Here is a 24,485-nt window from a genome sequence, read left to right as displayed (position 1 = left end):
AGGAAAAATATGGAAATCTTTTTTAAAAGAAGCTTCCATTATTAGTGATCAGATTTTCGTATTCACATAAAAATATCCCAGGCTTTACATTCTTTCCGATATTGTCTTCTTTTACGTGTTTTTAAATAATTCTCCTATTTTCACGTTTTCAAGAAACTTCCTCTTTTTACTCCTTTCCTCGGTTTTTGGACTTGAATCAAAGTGTATTTAAGAAACCCAATAAGAAAATCCAACTACACCAAACTCTCGCTTTCAGTCACCCCGTTCTCGGCCTTCCTAAAACTGCTGGCTCACGCAGTTTCTCAGGGGAGCCGGGCGAGAGCGGTTGTGACATTATATATATAGATATATATTCCAATTGGAAACGAGTCAAACGGCCCTCACTGTTTACGTTTCGATCCCTCCGAAATCAGTCCAAGGCCATTTAAAGGGAACCCCCGACACTTGAATGAAAGCGAGAGTTTGGTGTATTTTGCTTTGGTTGTAAATGCAATTATATCGTTTAAAGTTCGTTTTTTATTGCTGTAAATTGATTTTTCAACTATAAATTTTAATATTATATTTTTGGTTCAAAATTGATCGTATTATTTTTAAATTCAACTATAAAAAATGCAAGCACTTTTTTGAAATTTGAACTAATTTGTTAAATTTAATTTTATCAGTAGAATCTTTTTTTGTTAAAAATTTAACACATTTTTTAATAATTCGTTTTCTTGAGATAAAAGTTAATTTTTGAACTAAGAATGTAACTATTCATGTTTTGTTGAAAAAAACATCGTTTCAGGTTGAAAATGCAACTACTTGGTTAAAAATATAACTATTTTGTTGAATGTTTAATTATTTTATTAAACATCAAACTATTTTGGTGAATATTCCTTTCTTTTACTTAAAATTTAATTATTTGGTTGTAAATGCAACTATAATTATGTTAAAAACTAATCTTTATAGTGAAAAACTCAACGTTTTTGTTGAAAGTTCGTCTTTTTGGACAGAAAATTCATCTTTTTGGGTTTTGAATATAAATTCGATAAGTTGGTTGAAAATTCATCTTTGCTGGAGTAAAGTTAAAAATTCGACTATTTTCTTGCAAATTTCATCTTCATCTGGAAAGTTCGACTGCTTGGTTGCAAAATTCACCTGTTCATTCTCAAATTATTTTTTTTATTTTTATTTCAAATATTTGTTTTAAACATCGTTAATCATGTTTGAAGATGAACTTTTCTGTTGATAATGTATCTTTTCGGGTTGAAAAGTCAACTGTTGTCTAAAATCTTTGAAAATCCATCCAATTTTGTCTTTTGGAAGCATTTTGGAATTTGAAGTCTTAAAATTGAAATCGGTTTTTTTTTAAACAAATTAACCTATTTTTTAGCTTGAAATACTTGTTGCCTTATTAAGAATCGATAACTGACCTAAAATTAGGTTGAAATTTCGAGAGAATATGGTATATATAAATATATATAGAAGAATATTCTTGCAAACATGTGTTTAAAGTAAAAAGCAACATGCCGAGACAAGAAAAGAGTATATTATATCGAATTAATTCAAGTACATACTTCGGAGACACGACCCTGTGAAGTGTTCACTAAGTAGCACACGTAATACATTAATGAACGTGCTTTGGTCGATACTTATCTAAACTGACACTTTGGATTAATTCATTGAAATTCCACAACAGCAAAGGTTGTTAATTTGCATACAACATATACAAAAATATATAAGTCATGTCAGTTATTTAACAAAATCGTCTCTAATAAATATTATGCTTATTAAATCAACACTACTTTATCGCACTTTTAACTGAGCTAGGAATTTCTATTCTACTTAAAGTTTTATTATTAGATTTTTTAAAATTAATTGAAACTTTCTGAGTTCAAAAGAAAAGTTTATTTTCAAAGAGATTCAATTGAATTAAGGAGGGGTAAAATAGAATTGTTTCTTGATGAAAATTGCATGCTACCACAAAGTTGAAAATTGTGTATAGTGGAAACCTCCCTACATTGAATAATGCAACCTGCAGCGGATAGTCATTAATTAAAACTACTAATATATGTTAACTAACTGATTTTTTATTTAATTGTTAGTTAAAACACTATACGTGTTCATGAAATAAAATCACTTATTTTTCTGTTATTTATGCTCTTAATTAATTACTATTTAGTGTAGGTTACATTATCCACTGCAGAGTGAATGGCTTTTTAACATAATTATTAAATTTAGAAAAAAATAAAATAAAATTCTTAACTAAAAATATAATCTCCGAGAGGAAGCAACTGAAAAAAAGACAGAAATAGAAATATTAGGAAACTAAATTACTAACAAGTATATTATATCAGAGTGACAGCAAAACTTCATTTTCGAAATTCTTTAATTTTTCCCTAACCAATTTTATATTTTCCGTGACCCCATTAATATTTAAAGATAAAAATTTTTATCTTGTAAAACTTCTAACATAGAATTATGTATAAACTGAATTAAACAATTTCAAATTGAGATTTAAAAATTCAAAGTTTATTTATTTCCACGAAGATGAGATCTTGACCAAATTGTAGAATTTAAAAAAAAAGATTTCACTTCAACCAAAAACAGTTGTATTTTGAACCAAATAATTGCATTTTTAGAAGACAGTTGAATTCCGAAAAAATAGGAACTTTTAATCCAAAAGGACAATTTTTTATCAAAACAGTTGCATTTTCGACCTAAAAAGAAGAACGTTCAATAAAATAGTTAATTTTTGAATCAAATAATTAAATTTTCAACAAAATACTTGACTTTTTAACTAAATGTTTCGATTTTATATCTAAAAAAATGGATTTCCAACCAGGGTAGAATTTTTACAAAATAAGCATTAATTTTCAACGAAACAGATCCATATACAACCAAATAGTTGAAATTTGAATCCGAAATGCGACATTTTATAAGACAGTTGAATTTAAAAAAAGTAATATTTAATATTTTAAGTTCAAAATAATTTGAAAAACAACACAATAGTTGAACTTTTAACGAAATAGTAAAATTTATAATCTATAAAGATAAATTCTCAAACAAGAAATGTATAATAGTTGATATTTCAACCAAAAAAAGATGAATTTCAACATAAAATATCAATTATCAACCGAAAATGGAAAAATAACATTTTTAATTAAAAAGTTAATTATAAACAAAAAAAAATCAATTTGTAACCAAAGAGACGAAACTTTAACAAACAAAAATGTAACAAAATAGTTTAACTTATACACAAATAGTTGAATTTTTGTTAAAAAAGAACAATTTTCAACAAAATAGTTATACTTTCAAATAAGGAGATAATTCTTTAACTAAAATGATAAACCTTGAACAGGAATATTAAATTTTCAGTAGAAAAATTAATTTTTAGCAAAATAATAAAATTTTAACACATTGTTTGATCCTTTGAACAAATAGTTCAATTTTTAAACAAAAAAGATTTAATTTTTATGAATAATGAAAAAGTAAATATATAAATATGATTCAACAAAAGAGAATTAAATTAAAATTGAAACAGTTAAATTGAACCAACACAGACGAATTTTCAACAAAATAGTTAAATCCTCCACAAAAAGTTCATTTTCTCTCAAAATAGTTTATACATTTTGTTTTAACAGGATGGCGGCAAAACATAATTATAAGAATTTCTTTACTTTTTCCCGACAAATTCTTTATTCTCCCTGACCAGTAATATTAAAAGACCAGAATCTCAATCCTGTAAAAATTTTTAACGTAGAATCTTTAATAACAGAATGAAATAATTTCATATTGAAATCTTACATTTTTAGTTTATTAGCGTTGATAGTTATTTTAAGTTCCCCTTATCGAAATTTCTTGGTGTATGAAAGATTTTTTTTCGAAATCCCTTGCTTATATCGTAATTTTTAATATAATAAATAATTTAAAAGCTAAACTTAGTTAATCATGCAAGTCGTCCTGAAACGAGGGCATGTTTAATTTAATTCAAAATTCAAAGTTTCCTGTTAAATTCCTAGAGAAGTCATTTAAGACTCCCTAAGTGTTTAACTTTTGCTTTAATTTCAATTAGAGGATTACAGGGATATATTACTTTCCTTAAGGCTTATATTAATATGAAAATCCTGATTTATAATAAGAATCCCTATCCAGGAATCAAATGCAGTTTTTAGGGCAATTAAAGAAATATTCCATTATATTAATATTCCACTATAATTTCAAAATTTTGTAAAATTTAAAACTGGAATTGTTCCGTAATCAAAATTTTTTCCAGAGCCAATAATTGATTGATATTGAAAGAGATATAAATCGTGTAAAAATATAGCGTCGTCTCAAAATCTACTATGAATGCGTATTTTTAGGAATAAATAATAAAATTTTAATTTTCTAACCTGAGTTTTTAGTAATGAAAATGACGATTTCTAACGAAAAACACTAACATAATCCAAACGCAAACGGGTCGAAATCTGTGATTTGCAAACCATCTTTAAAATCTTAGTTATTATTAATAAATATACTATTTACGGAGAAAAAATACTAATTTCATTCAAAATTTTTGAAATATTCGAAATCTTGTTCAAATTACATATAATGATATTTGTTTTAAAGTACCAATTTTTGGTGTAAAGTTCTAACATAACCAAAGCCGTAGCCAGAAAAAATTTTCGGTGTGGGGTATGCAGCGGGACACAGCAGACTATATGTATATTATGTACATTAGGGTGGCTCAAAAATACTTTTTTTAGAAGGTAACAAACCCAGCCATCTTATTGCAAATCCGAGGGAAAAAATCCCTAATTTTTAAATATTTGTTTTTTTTTCAATTGAAGAGGTGCCGGTTTTAACTTGAAATTTCTCATGTAAAATCCATAGGAAAAACTCAACTTTTTGAGTTTTTGGAATAATTTTTCAAGATATGGGAAAATGTGACGGAAAATATAGAGGCTTGTAAAGAATTATCCCACACAAAATTTCATGTATCAAACGTACATATGGGTTTAACACTCGTAACACACCCTCACGAGTCCCTGAAAACTACCCTTAAAACAAAAATATCAAGTCTTCATGAAATCGCCCGTTTGAGCACTCTATTCTCGTTTTCTTTTTACTTAAAATTATTTATATTGGTCTATTGGAATATTTATCAACATTTGTTAATTGATTTTCAATTATTTTAACAAATTCCATTTGTTTAAATAATTTTTATTCTAATTTTTTTAAATGAAAATCATTACTGTTGGTCTAGTGGAAACTTTCCAGGCAGCAAAGAAAACAACGTTATGTCGCGACACACAGTCACATACAATATAGATTAAGGCTATACAAGAAAAAGCGAACAAATTAAATTTGTGGAAATAAATAAAGGTTTGTTAAATAATAAAGGAAGGATGTAAATATAAAATTAATTAATACAGAACCTTGATTATTAGTTGAAAATAAATAATAATTTATTGTTTTCAAAATGTGAAAATATTTGAAAATAAATTTATGTCAATTAATGATAATGAACTGCCAGTTTGACAAATTAAAAAAACAAACTTTTTAAACAAATAGAATTTGTTTACATAATAAGGAATTAATAAACCAATGTTGTTAAACATTCCATTAAAAAACTAGTAATCATTTCTTATAAAAAAAAATTATTTAAACAAATTGCATTTGTTCAAATAATTGAAAATTAATTTAATAATGTTAACAAATATTTCAGTAGGCCAATAGTGATAATTTCTAAGGAAAAATAGAATTTTCGGAAAAAAATTAATGAACCAGTTATGATAAATATTTCACTAATAGATCAATCCGAATAATTTTTAATGAAAAAAACACGAGAATACAGTACTTAAAAGGTCGACTTTATGAACGCAATTTATTAAAAAATTTGTAATCTTTCAAATCTTATAATTTGTAATTAAAAATATCCGCTTCCAGCGTAAAATGCTAGTATAAACTACAATTGTTGAAAATGGGGAATCTTGGGGATGATTCATGTTTGAGAATGATAATTTTCAATTAAAATAGCATAAAGAATTAATGTTGTTAAATTTAAATCTTTGAAACTTAATGATTTCATATCAAAATTGTTTGTTTTAATACCATTTTATGAGAGAAAGGCACTAATAGAAAACATCTATAATGTTGACAATAATTTTTTTCGTAATTAGTAGTAGTAATTAGCAGATTTAAGTTTAAAAATTAAAAACGTATGTAAAATCCAATCAAGTTTTCATCAACAATGATTGCGAGATTTTCGAAATATTTCGCTACACCACATTTTTTAGATAGAATGTTTAAAAATTGGTTTAATAGTGGATTTTTAAATTGTTTATATCATATTTTTAATTTTGAGAAACAAAACTCCAGAAACGTGAGCGCGCGCTTTGCACGCATTTATTTACTTCGAGTGAAAAGTAATTAACGTTATGAATTCTTTTCCACCTGAAATTTTGTGCATCAACTTCCTTGAAAAATAATGCAATGCAAAAGTTTATATATAGAAGCGACCCTCTCAGACAAGGTAAGTCGAGTTAGTTATCATTGTCTAGATCCAAGGCTGCTGTCCGAAAACTGTAATCCGTTATCTAAACGATCAAACTTAGGGTTTTGAAACTCCCGATTAAATATTCACTATCTTATTCAAGGTCACAGATTCGATATTATTCACGATAAATTGGAAGGAATCATTAATTTTAACGACCACGAATTTAAAAAAAAAACCTTTCTTCAAGTGTCAGATCCCAACGATAAAACTTTTTTTGTTCAGTCTATTTATAAAAATATGTATGATGTACAAGAGGAAACTTTTGGACGTAAAATTTGATATTATAATATTTATTTTTACAGCAAGACAATAGCAAGCCAGGATATGACGTCACTATTTCATGAATTACTATTGTGAATATTAAACAGCGTAGCTACTAAGTTTATTGTAATATAATAATAAATTATTAAATAATTGTACTCATACAAAAAGAAAGTTTCTATAATCCGCATAAAAGACTGAAGTTTACAAAACACAATAGTAAAGTAGCGCTGGTAGGTATCGAACACGGAAATTCAGGAATTTGATCAAAGTCGACGCATATAAAGTCATTGGCACTCAAAATTGGTCTTTTTTAATTGAAAATTTAAGTATTTGGTTGAAAATACGTTGTTTTTTTTTTTAAATTTAAGCCTCATAGTTTAAATTCAAGTATTTCGTTGAAAATCTATGTACTTTTTTTGAAAATTCCTATTCTTGGTAGAAATTTAATCTTTTTGGTTAAAAGTGCAACCTTCTGGCTGAAAACTAATCTGTTTTAGTTGAAGATTAAAATAATTTGCTGAAAATGCGTCTTTATTATTAAAATCAACTATTTTAAATAAAAAATGTTACCCTTTTTTGGTTAAAATATCAACTATTTCATTTTTTGTTGAAAATTCGTTGTTTTTTTTTTGAAATTATTGTTTCTAACTGAAGATTTAACTTTTCCATTTTTTGTAAAAAAATTATCTTTTTTATTAGAAGCTTCAACCATTTGGTAGAAAATTGATATGTTTTGTTGAAATTCGTCTTTTTTAGTAAAAAAATCATTCTTCTTGATTAAAATTCCAACTGTTAGATTAAAAATTTATTTATATTGTGAAAATTCATCTTTTTGTGAAAAATCAATATTCTTGATTGAAAATTCAACTATTTTATAAGGTTGCTAAATCATAAACAAACTTAGTATTATTTTGATATTATTGATCTCAGACTTCATAGCGAAAAATTCTCTCAAAACAGGAGAAATAGGGTGATTTGACACGAAAATAAAGGCATAATAGGGGAACATATTTTTTTACATTAAATTAAATTACATGTACTATGTTGAATCTAATATCAAATGTTAGAGACTGAAAATCGAAATATATTGCATTTTCAAGAAAATAGTTGAATTTCTAACCAAAAAAGATTAATTTTCTGCAAAAAAGTTGAATTTTCAACAACAAATATGAATTTGAAACAAATAGATGAATTTTCAACTAAAAATTATAAATTAACAAAAAGAACAGCTACCTTTTCAGTTTAAAAAAATAATTAAAAGCCAATTAATTTACAACAAAGTAGTTCAACTTTCAAGAAAGCAATTTAATTTCAAATTAAAAAAAAATCCTAACGCCAGTTGTCATAATTTAATTTTCAAGAAAAAATGACACATTTTCAACAAAACCCATTTTCAAACAAAAGCGGTGAATTCTGAGCCAAAAGTATACTAGTAGAATTTTCCATTAAAATTAATTAATTTTCAACCGAAAATTAATAATCAACAAAAACTGGTCGAGCATAATTAGCAATTTATTATTTGTGTAGCGGAAAGCATAAAAGGATTGTGTAATACTGTAATGGATTTTTTTCATTTCAACTGGATAGTATCAAAAGCAGAACTCGACCTAAACTAGATTTATCAGTAATTGCATTTATGAAAGTAATTCTAGATTAAATAACTCTCAGGAGAAATACCTTGTAACTTTTCATTAGACCAATTCTAGATGATTTTCTAATTTCGGCTTTAGCTATTTATAGTTTATAATTTCATTGCAATTAAATAGTTTTATTAACTATTGATTTATCTTGATCTTTGAAATGTTCTCTTTTTCTTAGTACATTTTCAAACTTCATCAAACTATTCTGATTTAATCTGACATTTCTTTTAATTTTAAATTCTCGGTAGGCAGTAATTCATTGAATTCTCGCCATAAATTCTTTTTAATTAACTTGACATTTTTGTAGGTCTCTTTGAATGACACTCGAACCCGGATTTCTGTAAATTGGATTTGTGCGTTCCTAGAATTAATGGCCTCCACAGTTTCGTGACGAGGGGGCGCATCAGGTTGCGTCATGCGTCCAAATCCAATGGAAAATTTTAATGCTCCGTGTTTTTGTTCGGATTCCCTAGTTTTGTGTCTAAGGCCACTTCGGGTTATTCCAAACACCGTGCACAAATACAAGTTCCAGTATACTATACATTTTTTTCATTCTGTGAATACTTTGTATTTATTTAAATTATGTGTTTTATTTTGAAATATTTGTATTCTTTTAATTTTTGAATTTAGGAAAATCCTAAAGGGAAAAGTTTCTAATGACAGATGAAAAACTAGGTCGAACATCGACTTCTGATCGATAAATTATTATTGAGAGCAGTTGAAATTATATATGTATATAAATGTTATATAAAACCACTAGCAAACAGCTCGAGCAATCAAGAACGTTAATATATAGAATATACACCAGACCTCGTTCAATTTTAGGTTAATAAAATGAAGATGCTGAAAATAGAACGTAAAATAAACATCAGCTAAATGTAAATTTCATCGATATGAACCGAAACGAACTTAGTTTATTGAACTTATATTTCACTACGACGAGGATGATAAAAAGCCTTCATCCTTTAACTTTTAAAGTTTAAACTTTAAAAGTTAAAGGGTAAAGGCTTTTTATCATCCTCGTTCAAACTTTAAAAGTTAAAGGATAAAGGCTTTTTATCATCCTCGTGGTAGTGAAATATAAGTTCAATAAACTAAGCCCCTTAAGGGGCTTAAATAAAAAATCAAAAATAAATAATTATATAAATAATTAGATAGATTTTCAAAAAATAAATTATCAGCGAAACACTTGCCAAAGAGACAAATTTTCAATAAAACGGCTAAATTTTGTCACGAAGAAGATGACTTTTTAAAAAATATTAGATTTTTCTAAGAAATAATTCAATTTTGAAGAAAATAGCTGAATTTTTCAATCGAAAAATTTTAATTCTCAACAAAAAATATAATATCTAATATTTTAACTCAAAGGAGGTTTTAATTTTTATTTTAAAACATTAGAATACAAATAAAAAGATTAATTTTCAACAAAAATGATAATATTTGATATTTCAACCGTAAAATATATATATATATATATATTTTTTAAAAGAGTTGAATTCAATCAAAAGGAGGGATTTTAAACAAATTACTTAAATCCTTTTAACAAAAAGAATCATTTTTAACCAAACAGTTGCATTCTTAATCCAAAACGCTGAAAATTCTATTAAAAATTATATTTTTTAATCAAAAAGACCAATTTTCAACAAACGAGTTGAATTTTTAAACATGAAAAATTTGTCCCGAACGTTTTAATTTTCGAGCACAAAAGGCGAATTTTCTACAAACCAGTTGAATTTTCAATAAAAAAATTAATTTTCTACCAAATAGTTGAATTTCTTAATCACAAAAGGAAATATTTTCAACAAAATAGTTGGATTTTTATGTCCAAAAGGCGAATTTTCTACAAAACAGTTTAATTTTCAAATTAAGAATATAAATATTCAACAAAAAAGATCACTTTTCACCAAAATAGTTCAATTTTCATCTAAACGGAAATCTTCAATAAATCAGATAAATTTTCAAAAGAGCGGTTCGACTTTCAGCCAAGGAGTTAAGTTTTCAATCCAGATGATTAATTTTCTACCAAAATGGAAAAGTTACATTTTCGGTTAAAAAAATTAATTTTAAAGGAACAAAAAAAAATCAACTAATTATATATTAATAATAATTTCAACTAGTAATAGCTGATATTTCAAACCATAATTTTTTTTATTTTAAACCAAAAACAGTAATATTCAACCAAGAAAGATATAGCCACCAGAATAATAGTTCAAATTCAAACCAAAAAATATTTTCATTTTAAATTTTAAAAAGTTCATTCTTAAACTAAAAAGATCAATTTTCAGTCAGGAAAGAAAAAATATTTTTGATTTGTCAAGCCTAAAAGATTAGTTTTCTGCAAAATAGTTCAATTAACTTTTTACAAGAAATAGTTGTATTTTCATACTAGTTTATATTAATCCTTTTCACATTTAAACAACAAAAAAAAGAAAAAAAAACGAGAAAAGGGCGAGTTTTTGAAAAACAAGTTAAAAAAGCATTTTTCAAAAATTTTGAAAACTGAAGTTATAAATGGATTGCAAGTTTATTATTATTTCGAACCTTAAAACTTAAATACTGGATGTCTTCCCGATATGAAAGGATCGAAACCTAAAGGCTTACAATATTTATAGTATGAAAATTTCGAATCGATGGAAACTTGAAAACTTAGGAAGCTCTATCTTGCAAGTACTTCAAGTTGAATGCGTTCAAAAGCCACAACTCGAATCGAAAGTTTAAAAGTAAGCGGAACTTTAAGAAGTTGAACAGTAGCTGAAAGATGAAAGAGATACTGCATAATACATATGCGAGAATGAAAATCATGAGTTTACTCTTTTGCATACACAATCGTAATCGCCGATATGTATTTTCCATGACAAGTGAACTTGAAGGGAAGCAATCTTCTTTTCATGAGAATTGCCTTTGAACTTTTCGATCCAAAATAGCTCCAATGGTACAAATTGCACAGAACGCAATATTCCAGAGATATCCAAAGAACGCTCCAGTTTTTTGAAAACAATACAAGATCATTTTATTTTAACGTCAGTGGAAGTTAAGCAGAAGCAGAAGAGTATATATATTCATACATCAATACATACATACATACTTGCAACAATTTCTCTCCTTCCTTACCTCTTTATTATTTACAATTATTTCTTCTTTCATATCCTTAACAAATTTAATTGACATTTTACAGGTGACGCCGGACACTCGATATTTCCCTTGTAAAATACATGCGGAAAAAATCACTTTCTGGTACTTTTGGTATGACTTCTACATTTTTAGGAAAATGTTAAGTGAAGGTTACAGAAATTCTAGATAAGATTCCAAAGAAGAATTATGAATTGCTATAAACGAACTATGAATTATCAATATTTTAAAGTAATTGTTTTTTCCTTAAAAAGCCGGATTTTTAACAGAATCAAAATCAAGATTGTCTTTTTATATAATTTATACGTTTTAGATATCTCAGCTGATTAACAAAATATTATTTGTTCAAACAAATTAAATCATACTAAATTGGCTTGAATTTGTTGAAAATATCAATTAATCTTATATTGCTCTTTTTTCTTTCAATTTTTTATTTACTTTGCCTTTTTATATTGCACATCTGTATATCTTATCCTTCTTGGTCAACAAATTCTCATTGCTTTTACGGCTTTCTTTACGTTTTTCATGCCTTGTGCTTGTCAATTTCTTTTGTAGTGATTTTTTATCAGTACAAAGACTTGAGTTATTTAACAAAATTTGCCAAGCAGTCGAGAAAAAAATAAGTTAATACATTAATGTTCTAATTATTTTTAAAAAAATGTCATGCAAATAATAAATACAAAACTTAGTGTTTTCTTTTCATTTTTCCAACTTCTTACTTTATTTCTAGTGTTTTTTTTATTAGTAAGAAGCTTTTAGATATTTATAATATTAATTTGTAAAGCTATAGCTAGAAAAGAGAATATTCCAAAAGTCCATAAAATAAAACATAAAAATTAAAATATATAGAATACATCAAATATAGTTTCTTTAAACACACTCATATCGAAGGTATTAAAAAAATTTCAACATTTATATTTTTTATTCTCTAAGCATACCAAAATTTTTTAGCGAATTTTTATCAGAAAAAAGTTCTCAAATTTAGAAAAAAGATTATGGTGCCGTATATAAGATGAAATCTTTGGGAAGATTTTTCGGGCCTCTCGAAAGAATAAAAAAAATGAGTAAATATAAAATTTAAGGAAATAATCATTTTTCCATGCGCATTTTGATAACGCACAAATCATAATATTTATTTGGCTGGCCGTTGCTAATCAACTTTTATTTTCATAAGAAAAAAAAGCTATAAATAAACTTCGAATTTATTCAATGAGTTTTTTTCCTTTTTAGTTTCAATTTCTGTTGCCAAAACTTCCCTTTCTAATTATCAAACTTATATTTGGTCTCGTCTCTGAATCGTTTACATATTCCCAAGCCACATTGTAATTTTTGGTAAAAAAATGTAGTAAAATACGGCGAAAAAAAAAAATAAAAAGTTTCCATCCTGCTCCATATGCATGGAACATGAAAAATGCCGCTGATTGTATTTAGTAAATAAATTAAATTAGAAAAATATTTAAACAATTAATAAGTGAAAAATTTCAATATTGAATTTGTAATACTCTTTTAATATAACTTTTTAAAGCTTGGTATATCTGAAAGACACGAAGTATTTTCATTTAAATAAAGATGCTTAAAAGCTTAGAACAGCTCGACAAAAAAGTTTGAAAAAAGCAGTGGTTTTGGTTTCTTGTATCGACTCGAGTTGGTACTTTACCACGAGATCAATGACGCGAACTCTGATTGTGGTCTTGAAAACGACAACGATGTAGCATCACGTTCGTAACTATCAAGAAAGATTTTGTTTTCTTTTTGTATTTCTTATAAGAAAATAGAAGGTTCAAATGAGCCGAGAAAAAATGTGAAAAAGAAGTGGGAAAAATATGAGTGATACGTTTTCAAAATAAATATTCTTCAGTGATTTTAAATTATAAAATATAATTCAAAGTAGCAAAATAATTCACCATATTACATTTTGCACTTTGTACTTCATTTGCAGACTTCATCTCGAAAAGAAGGATAATAAGATCCATATAACTCCCAAAAATGTACATAACTAGCCAACAGACACACGCTACACGCGCGCGATTATTGCATATTTACCATTTTTAAGTAATAAGTAAAGAGCTTCTCTGTAAATCCATATTAGTAGAAATTTCACTAATGAAATTAGTAATATTGTGTCTGACTGCTAAATTAGTAATTTCATCACTTTCTACCAAATCAAATGGTGAGACTTGTGTTATGAAATGAATTAGTAGGAGCATTCTATTAATCTGCTTAGTAGTACTTATTAATTTTTGTAGCGTAATTCAGTGACCCTTTGACTTCAGACAAATTTAAGGAGTTAGATATGTATAAATTCAAATTAATATTTGTAAAGTATCTTGATGATTAAATAAAATGTAAAGAAGTTAGATATAAGTGAAGGGATTTTAGTAAAAGCATGTAAATTATACCAAAAAATGATTTGAGGTAAGCAAAACAGCGTTCTTAAAAATTGTAATACTAAAATTAATATAATTTTATAGAATCGTTGATATAAAAATAAACTGGATTTTTCTCGTAACAATTTTAATAATTTGTGAACATAAAATAACAAATTGTTTCTCATAAAATCATTGTAAATCAAATAGGGCAAAATCTAATAGTTCATTTATCAAGAGAAAAATTAATTTCTGAACTGTTGAATCAAATGGCACTATTAGTTTTTACCTATCCCGCATTTGCAAACAATTTAAAAAATTTTTTTATATAAATTTGCGATGAAATTTTAGAGAATATTGGAGCCAATAAAATGTGTGTTTAGAAAAAGTAGCACTAACATGGTTTCGCGCAAAAACTATTTAAGTTACTAAGCTGAAATTTATTTGGAATATATCACTGAAAGTAAATGACGTCTGTCGCATAGCGCAGGTGTATGTGCGCTGCTGCTACCACGATGCCCTGATTCTTGTTCGTCTCTCGTGACTTTTCGTTTGTGAATAAGTGGATTTAGACTTCAATGAATTTATTCAAAGTTAAATAATTTTGGTCACTGCTGTTACATTATTTTTACTGTCTGTTTAGTTTCTTTAAAATGGATAATTTTTAGTTTAATATTTCTAAAAAAGTGAATAGCTTAAAGGGAACTGGGAAAGCGTCCTTGAAGAAAGCTAGGTTAACTAAAATGCATTTTCAGACAAATAAAACATGTTCCAGGTTCATAGTGTGCGGAAATGGTCAAACGCGTTGCAGAATCTCCAGATACATTGAATTAGTAGATTTTTACTAATTAGCCAGGAAATTAAACGGGGCTGTTTGAATTATAAGTAAACTAATACTAATACTAATACTAAACTAATACCACAGGTCAGAACTCTATAAAAACAATACAAATAAATATTTATCTTAAAATACGTATAATTTAGTATTAAGGTGGTTATCGTGGCAAACATCATCATATCTGTGAACAAAATAGTTTGTCTATAATTTTAAAAAGCAATATAACATTACTGAAAAAATGAAATCATCAATAAAAAAAAACTGTACTTATATAGTGGAAAATTGTTTGAACTGTAAAAACATCGATTTCTAAAATACTTTTTTCAATTGCACTTTTTAGTACTATCGATTCTTACGAATGTTAAACACATTTTTTAATCAAATAATTAGCTATATTTTAATGTTCTTTACTTATTTTAAAAATTGGGAACAGTAGACTTGTAAGGAATGCTTTCCCCTAAAAAATAAGCCATGATTTATTACAACTAAATCGTTTTTATTAAATTGGTAGGAACTGATAGCGACAAAAATTTAAATACACAATCGATTTTCAAAATAATTATTTCTCGTAAGTTTTAAAATTCTTGTATAAAAAGTAATGTCTTTTCATTTATAAGACATGACTAGTTACACCATTTCACTTCTTAAAATCATTGAAAAGTTGAATTTTGCAGTGACCTGATTTTTGTCACGATACCTACCTTAAACGAGGGTTTGTTCGGTCCTGAAATCTTTTGAAACATTTGAAACCTTTCATAATTTCTTAAAATGCCTTAAAATCTTCTAAAAGTTTAATAAGCCCTATCAATTTCTCGAAAATCCTAAAATATATTTTCAAATACTTTGAAAAACTTAAAAAAGAATTTGATTCGTCATAATCAATTCAAATTCAATTCAAAGAAAGTTATATAAAGCAATCTTAACAAATAACTTGTCTATAAATTATTATTTCTTATTTCTTCACGAGAAAAAATTAGCAACTAATATTACTTTACGAACCGTAGGGGATTGTAATTATTTTCCTATCATTCGCGAACTGAATGTGGAATCGATCGATTTAAATCTAGTTAACGCGCGAAGAAAATAGAGTTTTCAAAATTTGATTCAACTTTTGGTTTTTCAGTTTTGATCCCTATCATACCAAGTGCGTAGCACTAGGTAAATACACTAATGAGCGCGAAGTGCGAGATCAAACAGACGCGCGCCCTAAGCATACTAAAACATTGCGATCGAAACAAACCGCGCGTTATGTGAATGTTCCTCAGCAGCAAGCAGATATTTTTTTACGAATGACCGTAAATCCTCTACATCGAAAAAGAAAGTTTATTAAACATTGTTTATAAAGCTCTAAACAAACTTTGGAACATAAGTAATTTTTTCGCGATTCACAACGATTAGCTTTTTTAAATAAATATATTTTGTATGAAATATGACAGATAGTAATGTGCGCTTACGGTTACACTGTAACTCGGAGACTGCTGGTATTGGGGCTGGCGGTGGTGGGGAAGCAACTCTAGAGAGTGCCGCTCAGGATGTAATGCTGTTGTTTATTCACGTATCAGTGAGCACCGCTCACCCACCGCAGCTCCTTTTACTCCTATCTGTAATGCGGCGTCAATTCTCGGAAAGGAATATATCCGGGGGCGTTATGTCTGAGTTTGACTGCAGTTTAAGATAGCTTATGTTTAACAATTAATTAAATAATTTTAATAAACAAATGCACGTGTATTGGATAAGAATCAATCTTTCCAGGGAATCTTTGCCATTTTAATTAAACCATTTTTTTCACTGTGCGCCGTTCAGCAAGAAAAATGTGTAGGTGATTATAGAATCCGGCCCATCAATTTTTTTTCTTTTAAATTTATTCAAAATTCATGATACATCTTAAATGATTTCTCGAAAAAAATAGGATATTCGGTTAGAAGACTCTAGTTCATTTTGCGCTAGTCGATGATGGACTTAAGAGGAAAGGAGAGAAGCTTCATGATAAAACTTTTTCTTTCGCGATCAAAGTTCAGCTTCTGTTTCTGATCAGGAAAATAAGACAAAGAAAAAGATTGAAACGCCTGTAGAAGAGAAAGGGGTAGTTTAATGGAAAGGGGAGGGGTTGGGGTGGGATAAAAGAGGAAATGAGAGAAAGAGAGAGCAAAGCCCCTAGAAGGAGGTTACCTCGTTTTCCCGTGACGCGTCGCGCCCTGGCTTAACGAGATTCTAGAAGTGCAGCAGTCATTTTTCGTGGGTGGGGTTTTTGGCACAGTATTACGGTACTACTTTTTCCTATTCGGAAGATCGATCAATTCATGAATGAGACTTTATTTCCAAATAGAAATACATCTTCTAGTGATTGAGCAAAAAGCTAGTCTCCAAAAATAAGGACAGTTTTCAGAAAATAAATAATTTTCAAAAAGTTTAAAAAAAAGAAGTTTGTGATAATAATTTAATAATAATGTAAATTATAACCCGGAAAGCTACACAGCAGAAGGAAGAGGTAGGATAACTGTCGAGCGTTGAAAGCGTAGCAATAGCAGAGCCTCAGTAAAAATTGACTCCGGCCCGCAGAATCGAACCCTTTGCCACCGGTTGTGCTACCACTGCGCTAATCACCGAGTCGGTGATAAGTTACATGCATTTATGGTAAGATGGAAAGGGGAAGCTATGTGACGTGTACCATGTACCACGTTAAGCACTACAAATAAAATCGTGGAACGTAAATATTGAAATGGCTGTCCCATATAAATGCAGTCTTCAATATTGACGCCCTAATTTTTTATTTTTAGTCGAATTATTAATATTGTATTATCCTTGCAAGCCCCTGTTTTCAGAAGGAATTGTTTTGCTTCTTTTTAGTATATTTTAATTAAAGATTATTCTCAAACTTGCTTTAAAATTATTGAACTAATTCATTTCTAGTCAGGCGGGTTCCACACTTAAGGTCTCCGAATCTCTTGGGGACAAAATATTTTATTCATCAGAGGAAATTGGGGAATACGTATTTTTCCAATTTGCAAAAATAAATTTTCTATGAATTATGGCAGAAAATGTCTTTTACATAAAAATGAATTGTTTCATTTTTTCGAAAATAATGACAGAAACGAAAAAATTTGTAAATACGAGTTTGCATATCTAAAAGTTTCACAAAAAACACCTCTCGCTCTTTTGTGATATTTTTCATCAATTATGAGAAAAACTAGAAAATTATATTTTCAGTAACACATATTCTCCCGACCTCAAAAATGGCTTAGCCCACATAAAATTGATAAGTTTGTTTACGTTTTCAATTCATTTATTCACGTTTTCAAAATTCAAAGAAAAAAAGAAAAAATATTTTCTGGAAAACTTACACTTTAAAATTACTTTGAAAAATGAAATTCGTAATTCTAGTGACGTTAAGCTGCACAAAATGGCAACCTTTAGTGAAAAGTCACATTACCATTAGAATTTAGATCAGTGAAGATTCATTTAACACGATTCATTTGCATTTATTTCCAGTGGGACTAAATAACAAGGAATGGACTTTTGCCAACCGCGAATTATTGCAACGGGATTTCCACATAAAAGTTCAAATGGAATCCTATACTTTTGAAACAATTAGACATCCTTCAAAAGGCGAAAATTGTAACTAGCTTTCATACATAATTTCAATTACTACAAATCTCAAGAGTTTCAAGTTACCATATTAAAATATGAATAGCACATTTACACTGGAAACTTAATTTTAGTAAACTGTTTTTGTGTGTTCCTAAAATTGATGTCCATCGCAGATTTGTGATGAGGGCAGCCGCATGTCCGAGAGAGAGGCAATGTACACTCAAGCATGACAAAACAAAATAAGGGCCGCACTCTTAGCGCATGCGTTGTATCATTTGAATTGCATAAATCGAGGTTCTTGTGTACTTCCAGAGAAGTTATTTAATATAGAAGAATTTTGAAAAAAACAAAATTTTTGTTGTAAATTCAACTGTTTTGCATAAGATTTATGTTTTTGAGTGAAATATTCCCCAATTAGATCGGATATTTTATCTTTCTTAACTGAACACTTTATTTCCGATGAAAATTCAACTATTCTATTAAAAATTTGTCTTATTGGTTAAAAAATTCATCTCTTTTGTTTAAGGATTCAACTGTTTTGTTGCAAGTTCCTATTTTTAACTTAGCTATTTGTTACTCCAAATAAAAATCTTTTTAGGTTTAAATATCACCTTTTTAAAATTTATTCTTTTTTTTAACATATTTTTTTTAATTTTAAATTTATCTTTTTGGTTGAAAATGTACTGCTTTTCTTGAAAATTCGTCTGTATGGGTTGGAAATTAAACTATTTTTGTAAACTTTTATTTTATTAAACTTTTTTTAATTTTTCAGAATGTTAGCACAACAGCTTTGAAGAATTGTTTTATTGGCTTAAAAATCCTACTATTTGGTTGAAAATATAATTATTTTGTTATTATTATAATAACAAATTATAATTAAAATTTTAATAACAAAAATTTTTTATTATTATAATTATAACATTGTGAAAAATTTTATCTTTATGCTCAAAAATTCAACTGCTTGGTTCAAAGTTGAACTACTTTCTAAAAACATTCATTTTTATCGGTGAATAATCATCTTTAGAAGTTGAAAAGTTCAACTATTTTGTTGAATGTTGAACTCTTTTGTTGAAAATTTTATTCCTAAAATTCATAATTTTAGTTGAAAATGTATGCGTTTGGTGGTTATGGATTCAAATATTTTGTTGAAAATTAATCTTTTCTGATTGAATTCAACTGAAGGGTCCGCCATCTAAATCTGCTAATTGACATTTTTTTCGAAATTGATTTTTTTATATTTGCTAGAACAATTTTTATATGCAGTTAATATTACGCAAACGAGGCGACAAAATTCCTTTTAGTTTTTTTGTAATGGAGTTTCGAAAATTGTATTTTGGTATCTACAGCATAGGCCCGCGGAACGATTTTCCTTCGCCGTATCAAATTTCTGAAATGTTAGTTAACAGGTTCAGACCGCGGACTCTTTAACTGTTTTTTATTTCAAAACAAAATCTTTTTTGGTTTAAATATAAAGTATTCGATGTTTCGCTGATAATCTACATTTGTTGTTGAGAAATCAGCTACTTAGATAAAAGTAAAAATGCTGCTTTAAAAATATGTTTTCTAAGTTTCGACTGGTTTAACTGTTTTGTTAAAACTGCGTCCTTTTGGATTGATAATACAACTGTATTCAAACAATTCGTTTTTTAATAAAAAGAGATATTTCGGGTTCCAATCGTGTACAAAACTTTAGCCCTGAAGAAGTGAACAGCAATTTTCACGAAACTTCGGCAAAATTCGTAGTTTTTTACACGATTGGAACCCGAAATATCTCCTTTCATCAAAGTGAATCATCATGAAAGCATTAAAAATCTAAATTTTTTTATCGGAAATTCACTTATTTGGATGTAAATGCTACTGCTTTTAGTTAAAATTTGATTGTTTTGTTTGAAAAGTCCATTGTTTGGTTGAAATTGCATCTTCGTAGGTTGAAAATTTAATTATTTGGTTAAAAATTTAATTATTTCGTTAAAAAATTATTTATTTTGTTGATAATTCAACTATTTCCCAATAATTAGTCTTGTTGGCTTGAAAATTTTATTATTCGTTTACAACTTGAACTATTTTGTTGAAAATTCGTCTCTTTTGCTCGTAATTTGCAAATACTTGGTCTTAATGAAACTGTTTTGATAACAGTTAATTTGTTTATCGTTGGAAATTGATCTCTTTGGGTAAAAATTAAATACCTACTTGAAAATTCTTTTTTTTTTGCAAATTAATTTTTTTAACTGGTTAAAAAATACAATTGTTTGGATAAAATTTCAAGTTTTTTGATTGATAATGCAATATATTTCGACTTGAGTTCTAAGGGATGTGAAGCGATTCATATTGAGTTTAATATTATGTGGATACTTTTGATCCCACAGCATTTATTTTTTAGTGCACATTAATTTTATTTGAAAAAATATATCCTCTTTTTACGCCTCTATTTTCTTGAAAAATGAGCTTTTTTCTTTTGTTTTATAAAAATATTGATATATAAGATTCAATAAAAATTTGCAAAGTTTTTTATATTACGTGATGGAAAGATAGGAAGAAAAAAAGCACATTTTCCAGTTTCCGGTTTCCACGGGTCAACGTCGAGGATATTCGATCCTAGCACTACATCCGACCCACCAGCATAACATTTACCCGGTCCGCTTGATAAAAGTGTGTTCCGCCTCCTTTTTTATTTTCCCATTAACTATTCACATTTCACATATCGTAAGCAGAGGACACTTCGTTTAGAAATGGAAAAAGAGAAACGGGTTTCACATTAACGTCCTATATTTCTCTCATAAGTAATACACATGAACATCAAAAGCCGGAAAAGCTAAAGGTTTCACTTTGAAAGATTTAGTCATTCTATTTTTAGCATATTTTCAGTTCTTCTCTAATCTGCCATAAATGAATAGAGAACACGGAAAAAATCTCCTTAAAAGTAGGTATTTTTAAACAAAGAAATTAAATTAATTTTAAAGATTTTTCCCTGATATCACTGATATTAGCAATATTTTTAAGTGGTTCGAATTTATTTCAAATCAGACAAGTCATAGAATATCTGGGTGACAAAATACGTATTTTTCTTAACAGATGCAATTATAGGCGAGACGATTTTTTCCGATTTGAGAATAACCGTTTGCTGCCAATCAGAATTTGAAATTTTGAAGTTTGTTAAGAAAAAAAACACCAAATCTTTTTTTAAAGCATTACAAATTATGATTTATTTGAGATATTTCACTTTTCTTTCCAGATTCTAGTAAGGTTTATCGTTGTTTTTAAATTGATTGCGAAACTTGAAAAAGTTTGAATTTAACGAAATAACGAAATCGACGAAATAGCGTTCGAAAAATAGAATGCTCGCGTTTTTCTTACAAACGACAAATTTGACAAAATGTTAAGAAAAAAGTTTCCTTATTTTTAAAAGTTCTACAAAAAATACCTGTTACTCTTTTATAAGATTGTACATCGTTTAGGAAAAAAATTTTATTTGTTTTAAATTCCCGTAACCACAAAAACGAATTGGGCTGCATATAACTTTTAGAACCTCTTCTTTATATTATAAGCGCGATTTTTTTTGAAACTTTGACAGAACTAAAAAAAATTGTTTTCAGTAAAATCAACATTCCATGTTTTCAAAATTCAGCCGGGAAGAAAAAGTCGAATTTAATAGAAAACGCAACTTTCTTTATTTTATCTAAATTTTTAATTCGTGCGTTTATAAAGAAGACATTATGTAAGTTTTACACAGGAAAAATCACTGCTGTAGCCAAAAGAACTTTTATTTCCAAAATCTGACTTTTTCAATTTTCCTCGGTAACGATGTACGATACTATAAAAAAGTAGGTATTTCTTGTAGAACTTTTTAGATAGTGAAATTTTGTTCGTTCTTATTTTATATGAATACAAATTTTTAAAAATCGCAATAAATAAAAACGTGGAGTGTTTGTCAAAAAAGGTTTTACATATTGTCAAAAAATCGAAAATTTTGTTTCTTTTAAAATCGGAAAAATTAGGTGTCACCTAATTTCTTCTACAAAAAACAAAATATTCTTCCTAAAAAAAGATGCTACGACTTGAAGTTCACCTACCTATCTGGCTTGAAATGGATTCGGTCAGTGCAAAATTCTAATGCATTCATTGGTGAAGTTGGAAGGTTTGTCTTTTATTTAAATAAGCGGCAGAAAAGAGAAATTTGAAAAGAGCAAATGAAGTTAAATCAAATAACTGCAGAATGGTGCAGAATCGTCATAAAGAAAAATATTTGTTTGGTGGATATAAATACAAATTTTTCTTCAATAGTTTTCAGTCAAATATAAAATATTTGCTTACCATCAAATAATCCAAAAAAATTGTCTGCGCACACCCAAAATATTTGGTCCAAGTTCACCGACATTCGGTGAAACTAGCAAAATAAAGATGATATCAATTCTATAAATCCATTTATCAGTGATATAATACTTTCATTTTACGCAGTAGGTCTAGTTAGCCACGAAGTTAATGAACCCTAATTTTGAAGAATTCAAGTATGTTTTAAAATTAAAAAATGGATAATAGTCTATCTAAAAACAAAAATTACCTTCACGAGTTGAGATTTACCCATCACATAAGAAATGACGCGCAAGAATTCAACTTTTTCTCATAGAAAATCACCCACAATAAAAATTCACTCCTGTGCAGTTGAATTATAATAAAAAATGATTCGATTTTGAAGAATTAAGTTTTTTCAACAACTTACAGTTTTTGTTAGCGTTTGCTTACCCGAAATTTACATTTTTAAACTAAATTCATTAGATTTTAAAGGTTCATAATTTTTAACGATTTTAGTTTAGGCTAGCGTTTTACACCAAAAATTGATATTTTAAAGCAAAAATCATTATGGGTCGAACAAGACATTCAATTTTTGAACAGTTTTGGGTCGCACGTTTATATTCAAGTTTTTCACAGGATATTGGTTATTCAAAGAAAAAATTTTATATTTCGAGGAAGATTCCGAATTTTTCAGAATTTGAGTTTATGTTGGCGTTTTACACCAGAAGTGCGTATTTTTGATAAAAAAATATTAGATTTCATAGATTCATCTTTTTTTTAGTTTTATTAGTGTTTTATATCGGAAATTAGTATATTTTAACCAAAATCAGCATAAAGATTCCCACTTTTGAACATACTTAGGTTATGTTAGTGTTTTACACAGGAAATGTGTATTTTTAGTAAAAAATTATTAGATTTTAAAGATAAAACATTTTTCACCAATTGACATTTGTCGGTTTTATTAGCGTTTTTTACCCAAGATTAACATTTTTAAACAAAAATTATTAGATCTTAAAATTCATAAGTTTTTAAACACTTGTAGTTTACGTTAGCTTTTTAAACAAAAAATTAATATTTGAAAATAAAAATCATTATAGTCTGAACAAGATTTTGACAGGATACCGGGGTCTTTAGTTTTATATTAAAAAAAAGATTTCAAGGAAGATTCAAATTTTTAACAATTTTAGGTTATGTTAGCCATTTACACCGATAATGGGTATTTTTAATCAAAAGTATTAAACTTCCGAGATTAAAAATTTGTCAACTGTTTACATCTACTGATTTTGTAAGCGTTTTTCACCGAACATTAGTATTTTTCCACGAAATCATCATCAGGCTTTTAAAACAATTTAAGCTTTTCGGTCATATTCACGTTTTTCTCAGGAAATCTGTTATTTTAAACAAAGCTTGACAAAATGGGGAAAAAATGTTAAGGGAGATTTATAACTTTTTGAGAATTTTAGGTTATATTTGTGTTTGTGACCGGAAATCAGTATTTTTAGTAAAAAAAAATTCTACTTCAAAGAAGATTACAAAATTGTATACAATTGTATGTTATTTTAATGTTTTTCGTCGAGAATTGGAATTGTTAGTTTTCGAGATCCTAAGATTTTTCAGATTATCATTCAGAATAATTTAATTAATTAATTTTGTACAATCTCTTCCGCATAGAGGAAGGTTTGTAATTATCTAAATTTTCAAATCTACTTTTTTGAGATACACTGGGACCTGGATTTATTCACGGTTTTGGGACAAGGCCAACACTGGCCTTCCACACAAATTCAGCGAAACTGAACGTCAACAGACAGGGCCGCAAGAATGATTTATGTTGGATCTAGACGCATGATGCA

Source organism: Belonocnema kinseyi, chromosome 2, assembly GCF_010883055.1.
Source record: "Belonocnema kinseyi isolate 2016_QV_RU_SX_M_011 chromosome 2, B_treatae_v1, whole genome shotgun sequence".
Classification (NCBI taxonomy): domain Eukaryota; kingdom Metazoa; phylum Arthropoda; class Insecta; order Hymenoptera; family Cynipidae; genus Belonocnema; species Belonocnema kinseyi.
This window is presented reverse-complemented; position numbering follows the sequence as displayed.